This window comes from Galeopterus variegatus, unplaced genomic scaffold (assembly GCF_000696425.1).
Source record: "Galeopterus variegatus unplaced genomic scaffold, G_variegatus-3.0.2 Scaffold11278, whole genome shotgun sequence".
Lineage (NCBI taxonomy): Eukaryota > Metazoa > Chordata > Mammalia > Dermoptera > Cynocephalidae > Galeopterus > Galeopterus variegatus.
In genome coordinates this window covers 43,216-53,352 of record NW_007737389.1, presented here as the reverse complement: position 1 = coordinate 53,352, position 10,137 = coordinate 43,216, and the positions used below count along the sequence as shown (strand labels likewise).

Below are 10,137 nucleotides of genomic sequence, written 5' to 3'. Positions count from 1 at the left end.
ACTATTCTGGGTCTTTTCCCTCTCTACATAAACTTTAGAATCAGTTTGTCAATGTCCACAAAATAACTTCTTGGGATTCTGATTGGGATTGCATTGAATCTATAGATTAAGTTAGGAAGAACTGACATCTTGGCAATATTAAGTCTTCCTATTCACGAACATGGAATATCTCTCCATTTATTTAGTTCCTTTTAAAATTTCTTTCATCAGAGTTTTATAGACTATTCTGGGTCTTTTCCCTCTCTACATAAACTTTAGAATCAGTTTGTCAATATCCACAAAATAACTTCTTGGGATTCTGATTGGGATTGCATTGAATCTATAGATTAAGTTAGGAAGAACTGACATCTTGGCAATATTAAGCCTTCCTATTCACAAACATGGAATATCTCTCCATTTATTTAGTTCCTTTTAAAATTTCTTTCATCAGAGTTTTATAGTTTTCCTCATATAGATTTTGTACATATTTTGTTAGATAAATGCTTAAGTATTTCATTTTGGGGAGTGCTACATAAATGGTACTGTGTTGTTAATTTCAAATTCCCCAATTGTTCGTTGCTGGTATGTAGGAAAGTGATTGACTTTTGCATATTAATCTTATATCCTATAACCTTGCTACAATCACTTATTAGTTCCAGGAGTTTTTGTTTCTTTGTTGTTATTGCTGGATTTTCTCCATAGATAATCACGTCATCTGTGAATGAAGACTGTTTTATTTCTTTCTTCCCAACCTGCATACATTTTATTTCCCTTTCTTGTCTTATTGCACTAGCAAGGACTTCTGATAAAATGTTGAAAAGGAGTGCTAAGAAAGGACATCCTTGCCTTGTTCCTGATCTTAGTGGGAAAGCGGCTACTTTCTTACCATTAAGTATGATGTTTGCAGTAAGTTTTTTGTAGATGTTCTTTATCAAGTCAAGGAAGTTCCCCTCTATTCGTAGTTTGCTGAGAATTTTTATCATGAATTAGTGTTGGATTTTGTCAAATTATTTTTCTGCATTTATCTATATGTTCATGTGATTTTTCTCCTGTTGATTTGATGGATTACATTAATTGACTTTCAAGTGTTGAACAATCCTTGCATGACTGGAATAAATCCCATTTGATCATGGTATATAATTCTTGCTATACATTGCTGGATGCAATTTTCTAACATTTCATTGAGGATTATTACATCTATGTTCATGAGATATATTGGTCTGTGGTTTTCTTTTCTAGTAGTGTCTTTATCTGGTTTTGTTATTAGGATAATGCTGGCTTCATAGAATGAGTGAGGAAGTAGTCCCCTGCTTCCATCTTCTGAAAGAGATTGTACAGAATTGGTATAATCTCTTCCTCAAATGCTTGGTAGAATTCACTAATGAACCCATCTGGCTTGATGCTTTCTGTTTTGCAAGGTTATTAATTATTAATTCAATTTCTTTGATAGATATAAGCCTATTCATATTGTCTGTCTCTTCTTGTGTGTTTTGGCAGTTTGTGTCTTTCAAGGAATTGATCCATTTTATCTAGGTTATCAAATATGTGGGCATAGAGTTGTCCATAATATTCCTTTATTATCTTTTTAATGTCCATGGGATCTGTTGTGATGTTCTCTCATGCATTTCTAATATTTTTTGGTTCTGAGTTTCCCTATTAATTTCCTATGTTCAATTTCATTGATTTCTGCTCTAATTTTTATAATTTTTTTCTTCCGCTTATGTTGGATTTAATCTGCCCTCCTTTTTCTAGTTTCCTCAAGTGGAAGCTCAGATTATTGATTTTAGACCTTTCTTCTTTTCTACTGTATGCATCAAATGTTATAAATTTCTCTCTAAGCATTGCTTTTGCTGTATCCCACAAATTTTGATAAGTTGTATTTTCATTTTCATTTAGCTCAGAACATTTTAAATTTTTCTTGAGATTTTTTCCTTGGCCAATGTGTTCTTCTAGAATTGTGTTTTTTAATCTCTGAATATTTTTTATTTTCCAGCTATCCTCCTGTTATTGATTTCTAGTTTAATTCTATTGTGGTCTGAGAACATAAATTATATGATTTATATTCTTTTAATTTTGTTAATGTGCTATTTATGGCACAGAATGTGATCTATCTTGGTGAATGTTCTATGCGATCTTGAGAAGAATGTGTATTCTGCAGTTATTGGATGAAGTATTCTATAGGTTTAAACTATATCCAGTTGATTGATGGTGCTTTTGAGAACCACTGTTCTAGGGAAGGGGTCTCAACTTTTATTAGATTGTTAGTGGAGTCCATGACCCAGAAGAATTCAAAAAGCCCTGGTGTAAACATTGTGAGAGACCACCTTTCCCCTCTTTTCTCCCAGGATCTTAAACTAATACCCAAAGTTCTGCCCATGTGTATCATGGTTGCATACGGTGGTTCTTCACCTTGGAGCCTGAGAATTTTTATTTCTACCAAGTTCCCAGGTGATGCTGATGCCACTGGTCCCAGGACCACACTTGGAGAACCATGGTCGACCACCGTGCAAGGAGTAAACGATATAATGTATATAACATATTTACACTAATTCCTATCACCTAATGAACATTTAATTTATGGTCGTGATTGTCAGTATTTTTAGTATTATTATAAGTTGGAGATAATAAGAATCATACCTGCTCATGGAATTTTTGTGTATCTATGAAAGTGCTTCCAAGTGCCCCACATACTTTAATCCCTTAGTAAAAGTTATAGCAATTATTGCTGTTATGTTAGTGAAGGTTTTCCAGTAATGACTTACTGGACTAAGGAAGCTCATAAAACAAGGTAGTACTTTAACACTTGAATCAACTTACTGACATTCAAGTCATCTGCCAGTGCTAAATACAAAGCTCTGGTGGAACAGAGAATAAGAGCCTTTAAGGACCTTTTCCACCAGTTGAAAATTCAGATGCCTTCAGGATCAGGGAAAAAAAAAAAAAGAAAGGAAGGAAGCAATAGCAGTAGGATAATAGAGAATTGTAGGGCCTGTAGCAAACCAGAAACGACACATTGCACCTAAAAGAAAAAAAACATATAGTGGTTAAAAAATATATACATATGTGACAGGATCAAATATGACTTGTGGTGACCCATGCTCACAAGAAGAGAATACAGAGGCAGGATGTTTGTGGCTGATGAGAAAGAGGCAAAGATGGTCAGGACCACAGGAGATCAGAGAGCAGGAGAGCACTGAATGGGGGTATCACAAGAGATGTCCCACAGATGGTGAGGCTGGCTAGCACTGGAGCTTCACGGAGAGGGGATACTTGGAGAAGTTGCAAGGAAGTCGGCCTCACTGGATTGGAAACTTGAGGCAGCAGGCCTTTGGTCTCACTCTTCTCTGTGCCTGGCACACAGTAGGTGCTCAATAAGTAGTAAGTGAATTCCTGATGCAATGAATGCTTGATGGACTGAGAGATTTCCGTCTTGAATGATTAGGGAAAGTTTAGACACGTCTCTGGAAGCTCTTGGAGAAACAATCTGATGTCATGGTAGCTTACTGGCCTGAATTTGAATCCCACCTCATCTTGGCTCCTTGATTTACTTGCTATGTGACATTGGACAAGAAATTACCCTCTCTGAGCCTTGAGTTTCTCCATCTGTGGACTGAGGAGAATAATGCCTGTCTCAAGATGGGTGCAAGGACCAGAGAAGGTGTAGCTGTTAGTTGGGCATTCCCTTCCTCCACCCAGGTACCACTGGGGAAGGACATCAAGCCCCCAACTCCCACCTCTGCTTTCCCTCCCAGAGAAGAAGATCCCAATCACAATACCTTACTCTAAGTATAAAGAAGACCTGACAGAGGACAAGAAGATCCTGTTGGCTGCCATGTGCTTCATCACCAAAGGAGAGAAGCTCCTGGTGGAGAAAGACATTACTCTGGAGGACTTCATCACCATCAAGGTGACTCCTGTCCACACTTGCCACCCTGTTTCTTACAGTCCCCCTTCAGAGCTGGGGAGGAGTATCAGCATTTGGGGGTTTCATGCCTTTAGCTCCAGCATCAGCTCTCCAGGGTGGGGAGGAGTGGTGTGGACGCAGGGGGATGTGTATGATGGTAGTACTCAGTAAGTGGGGTGTGTGGAGGCAGGGGATAGACAAGATCAATGCCCCATTCTCTGACCCAGCAAGGACCAAAGGTTTCCTGGGGGGTGGGGAAGAGGAGGGATGGCTCATGGGTGTTGCCCCTCCAGGTCCTGGGCCCAGCAGTGGTGGGAGTGGCAGTTGCTGTAAAAGTGACGGTGGTCAACCCCCTTTCGGAGAGAGTGAAGGACTGTGTGCTGATGGTGGAGGGCACTGGCCTTCTCCAGAGACAGCTCAACATTGAGTAAGTGCCCTGCTGGGGAGTTGGCAGGGAAGGGGCTGCCTTCCTTATGGGATGGAACAGAGAGAAGCTGTTAGGGTGGGGGTGGTTGGTGCAAGAGAGATTCTGGACCTCCAGGAACCAGCTCACTGCGATGCACACCAGTCTTTATTCACTTATTTATTCCCTCACTCATTTATTTATTCCTTCCTTCATTCAATCATTAATCTACTCAATCAGATTCGCTCAGTCATGCACTCATATCTTTCATTCATATTTTCACTCGTTTATCTCTTATTTATTCACTCACTCTCATTCATTTGCTCTCTTGCACTCTTTTATTCATGATGTTTTCACTCATTCACTAATTTGTTCATCTACTTATTCATTCATCTACTCAACTCAGTTTTGATTGGTTCATTCATTCACTCATCATTCTTTAATCTCCTTATTTGTTTATGAGCTCACTCATTCATTCATACATGCTTCATTCATTCATGAACTCATTATTTACTTCTTATTCATTGTCAATCATTCACTCACTCATTCATTCTTTCATACATTCGCTCACTGCTCCTATGGTCCTTGATCATACTGACCTGTGCTCTGAGCCACATATAAATTTTTGGGAACACTAAGAGGAGCAGATGGGATTCTGCCTGGAGAAGGGTTCTCAGAGACAGGTGGCTGTTCCCATGAGGACACTGTGATTTATGGAAGCAGAGAGATGGATCCCCAAGGTCCAGGGGATCAGAGGCAGCCCTTGAGTGGGGATGGGGTGGGGCCAGGGAGAAGTCCCAGTCAAGCTGATATTTGAGCTGGTCTTCAAATAATGAATTGAGGAGCTTTTCAGGTATCAAGAAGGAAGGAAGACTTCCTAGTGAGAGATCTCTATGGCTGGTGTAGTCAGGGAAGGTCTCCTGGAAGAAGAGAAACTTGACCAGACCTTGGGAGTGATAGGAATAGGGAAGGTATCTTAGGTGGGAGGCTCAGTGCAGACAAAATCCCAGAGGAGGGAAGTACAAGGTATGTTCAGGGCACAGGGAGGAGTCGAGGCTGGCTGGATGGAAGGGTGGTAGAAGGGAGTATTAAGTTGGAAACAAGTTGATGAGGCTTGAATGTCAAGCCACAAGGTGAACTTGATTCTGAGAGCTCTGGGAGCCATGGACTGATGTCAGACTCAGGAAAAAGAGAGTACTGATGCCTGCCTTTCTCCCATTCCCTTTCCTCCAGTGTGCCCAGTCTGGAGCCCCAAGAGAGGGCCTCGGTCCAGTTCGACATCACCCCTTCCAAGAGTGGCCCAAGGCAGCTGCAGGTGGACCTTGTCAGCCCCCACTTCCCAGACATCAAGGGCTTTGTGATCATCCACGTGGCCACAGCCAAGTAATAGGCCACAAGGGACAGAGAGGGGAAGCTATGGCTCCCATTCTCCTCCTATCCACCTCTTTGTCTATGCCATGTGGGAGCCAGGAGGCCTGGACTAGTCCTGCTTCAGCCCCTGCCCCACTTTGTCAACTTGGGCAAGTCCCTTCCCCTCCTGAGACTCAGTTTCCCCATTTGTAAAATGACGTGTTGGACTCAGTAATTTTTAAACTTTTGGACAACTATGGATGATGTAAGAACCTAGGGAGCCTATACCCCCTTCGTCCTATCACCCCCACATCAGGGAGGCTGACAGATCCAAGCATCACCCTGGCCCACTAGCTCTGCCATCTTCTGGCCAGCAGTTCACCAGTACCCTGGCTGACCCTTGGACTCTCCTTGCTTCTATCTCAGCTGTGCAAATGCCCTGGCCATATCCAGACCCAAGAATCCTCCCCCAGCCCTGACAGACAGCCTAAAAGTGTTAGAGCTGGACCTAAACATCCCTCAACACTGCCATTACAAAGAAGGAGGAGCCTTGTCCAGGCCACAGGGCAAGCTAGAGGTAGAGGTCGGGCCATGTGCATGCCACTTACACCACAAGAGTTTTACCCCAAAGTTACGCTCCTGAAAAGCATTAGATTTGAAGCTACTGGAGATTTTCTGTCAATGAAGACACAGGCTCGGGATCTGAGAGGCTCTGCCTGCCTGAAAGAAACTAAAGATAAAGGAGGGACCATCAAACTGGACTGAAGTCCTCTAAAATCTGCAGGCCCAAATCTGATCTAGTTATGGTAATCAAGGAGTTCATACAACCAGCCCAGCTACACCTAGTGTTGACTTCTTTCTCTGGAACCAGTATAGCGCTGACTTTGCAAAACATCCCCAGCAGTTTACACTATGCAATCATGCCCTTCAAGTCAAAACAGTACACAGACTCCTGGAATGAGGACCAGAGTAGACACTACCAGGCCCTGAAGATAAGTGAGCTAGATATGGAACAGTGTTGACTTCTTTCTCTGGAACCAGTATAGCACTGACTTTGCAAAACATCCCCAGCAGTTTACACTATGCAATCATGCCCTTCAAGTCAAAACAGTACACAGACACCTGGAATGAGGACCAGAGTAGACACTACCAGGCCCTGAAGATAAGTGAGCTAGATATGGAATTCAACTTAAAATCTAGACAGCCAAAGAAATCATAATTAGTCCTGTAATGTGAGTAATTTGAACAACAAAACAGGCTCATCTGCATTGAGATGCCTCCTGGATACAAACTCAAGCAAGATCAGTGTATGTAGTGGGTCTTTGCAAAAAAGGGAGTCAGGTGAACACACAGTGTTTTATGGACGGTTCTGTGACCCCACAGTGAAGGCATCTCTCTGATGAGTCTACACAACATGGGATGGGACTCGGAGAACCACACCAGTGGGTGCATTTAATGAGTCATCCCTGGGGCTGCCTCAGCTCCAGGACTCCATTTTCAAACCTGGGGTTTTTTGTTTGTTTTTGGCTGGCCAGTACAGGGATCTAACCTCAGACCTTGGTGTTATCAGCACCACACTCTAACCAACTGAGCTAACCAGCCAGCCCTGCAAGCCTGGGGTTTTGATGCCAATCTGAAGGGTACAGGGCAGGCAGCCATTTCCTCAGGGTTTTGCAGCAGGGAGGGGGACTGGGGTTGAAGTCAACAGGAGGCTGTCTACCACTTCTGGTATAAGGGATGCTCCTTCCAGCAAGGAGGGTCAGCATGTCAGCAAGATGGGTCTCCCGTGCAGTGGCTCCAGCCACCTTGTTCTTCCAGCAAATGCCAACTGCCTGTCTTCCTCAAGCTCGGCTGTCTCAGGCTGAGTTTCCCAGGAAGCTGAATCCGAGATGGAGTTTAGGGTACAGGATGTTGATTAAAGAGTGACTGGGGCCCATCACTCATGAAAGTGGGCATGGGGAGCAGGAGTAGGCAGAGGGAGAAATTGACCATGATGCCAGCCCAGTGACTGCTTCTGCTGACCCCACAGGCAGCAGCTCTCAGCTAGGATGGACTGTGTGTGTGTTTGGGGAGGGAAACACAGCTGAAAGAGATGAGGGCCCCCTGCCAGGTAGCTCTGTTTCCAGCACAACTCTCTTGCCCTTGGCACCTCTCAGCAGAGTTGAGGTAGCACTTTAATGGGACAAAACAGGCCCCACAGGTTATTCCAGCCCTAGCTGAAAGCAAAGGCCACCCCATCAGCCAATGGAAAACCCTGGTTGAGAATGGGAGAGGTGGAGAAATTGAGAGAAGATACCTCAGGGGCCCAAGGGAGAGTGTTAATGGGAATGTGATTTGGGGAACTGCAGAGAAACCTGTGTAGGAGGGATTTCCTTTCAGTTGGTAGGGCAACATCCTGACCATGCCCTTAACAGAAAAAGGGCAGAACAAGAGACTGAGAAAAGCCTTCGAGTTGGCTGGTCATGGGGCACCCATAAGGACATCAGCAACAGAGCGTTACTTGAGGCTCAGACTTCTAGTGAGTCTTCTTGGTCTCTTAAATGCCATCTGAACCTTCATGGAGGCTCTCAACACCTGATCTAGGTCAGGGATCTGGGCCTTCTCACACCAGAGGGGCCTCCAAGCCTTTAGAAAAGGGGTTGGCAAGCTTTGACTGTCAAGGACCAGACAGTAAATATTTTAGGCTTTGCAGGCCACAAGGTCTCTGTTGCAACTATTTGACTCTGCTTCTATAGCACAAAAGCTGCATAGACAGAGCATAAACAAATGAGCATGGATGTGTTGCAATAAAACTTTATTTACAAAAACAGGTGGCAGGCCATGTTTGGCCCATGGGTTGTAGTGGCCAACCCTGCTGCAGAACAATGCATTGACTCAAATGCTTGCTCTAGGACTGAGCTCTGATGTCAGGCTGCACCTTTGCCAAGGATCAAGCCCAAACCTGGACTAAGGCCAAGCCCTGAGCAGGCCCAGATCGAAACTGGGATGAGATTCCAACTTGTTTTTTTTTTTTTTTTGTCTTTTGGTCTTTTTCCGTGTCCGGCAACGGATCGCAACCCTCAGCCAGGCCCAGATCGAAACTGGGATGAGATTCCAACTTGTGCCAGTAACCCCAGATGGAGCCATGACTCAGAGCCAGACAGGGTCTTGACCCTGATGCTAGAATGAGCCCTAAATGTTGGCTTCATATTAAGTCCTGGTTCCTACCACATCTGAAACTGACGACTCTGGCCCTAGACCAAGCTTCGACTCCACCAAAAGCCCTGATCCAACTCCAGACAATCCTGTCCCAGACTGAGCCTTCATTCCAACCTCAGGCTAAGCCCCATCTCCAAACTGAGCTCCAGGCCTGACCTCTGATTTAACCCTGATCCCAGGCTGAGCCCTGACCTCAATCAGACCCCAACCAAATTGAGCTTCTCAAATTGGGGCCCACATCCCCCCAGGTCTCTGGGTAAAGATTGTCTGTCTTTCTGGACCAGCGGTCTGAGTTCACCTTCCTTTCCCTTTGAGTTACTTGGGCAGATGTTTGAGAAGGGTGGTGAACCCCTGGATCCTTCTAGCTCTATCATTCTGTGAGAGTCTTCATTCATGGCCCAGTCCTCAAGCAGCATCTGACCAGGGCCCCTCTTCCCATCAAGTGGTTCACTTCTACTCTTATGCGTCTGCCAAAAGTGAAAGGAATTCATTAAGTATCTGCTCTGCCACTCCTGCTATAAAATGCTCCTTCCAGTGGGGAAGTCTGCATGTCAAGGAGATGGGTCTCCCGTTGTGGTGACTCCTCGTTCTTCCAGCAAATGCCAACCACCTGCCACCCTCAAACTTGGCTGTCACAGGTTGAATTTCCCAGGAAGCTGAATCTGAGATGGAGTTTAGGTGCAGGATGTTGATTAAGGAGTGACCCAGGGATCAACACTCATGGAAGGGAGAAGGGGCAGTAGAAGTGGGCAGAGGAAGGAGCCCACCATGATGCCAGCCCAGTGACAGCCTCCGCCGACCCCACAGGCTGCTCTGAGCTGGAATGGCCCATCAGATTTGTCCAGGTTGGGCCAAGATAGCTGGGCCATTCTCTGCTGCATCTGTCAGTGATTCATCTGGGAAGGGGCATGACTTTGGGCGAGACAGCTCTCTACAGCTGGGGCCATCCCTGAATCTCTGGACAGCTGAGGGCTGTCTGCCAGCAGCACTCCCAGCAGTTGGGGCAACAAGCCCTCCATTTTAGGGGGTCTGGGCCATGCATCACCATGTCCCCACTCTGCACACTGACCCCAAGGACAGAGCAGTGACATGACAGTCCCCCACACTGTGCTCACAGGGATCAGCCTCTTGCTGGTGGAGACGGGTGTTCAATCATGACATTTTAAAAGGTATGAAAAGTAAAATGAGAAATAAAAGTAAACAAGTTCTTGAATAAATAAGCTAATTAAACTTAGTGATAAGTGCCTAAAAGAAAATAAAAGTAATAGCCACCTCTCTCTGAGTGGTGAGGTTAGGATAGTCC

At 44.7% G+C, this 10,137-nt stretch overlaps 1 non-coding gene across 1 annotated transcript; it reads right to left on the bottom strand.

The window, feature by feature from the left end:
- Positions 1-7,164: 7,164 nt before the first annotated feature.
- Positions 7,165-7,238, bottom strand: TRNAI-GAU. The gene has a single exon. It is a non-coding gene; the product is annotated as a tRNA-Ile (tRNA).
- Positions 7,239-10,137: the final 2,899 nt, after the last annotated feature.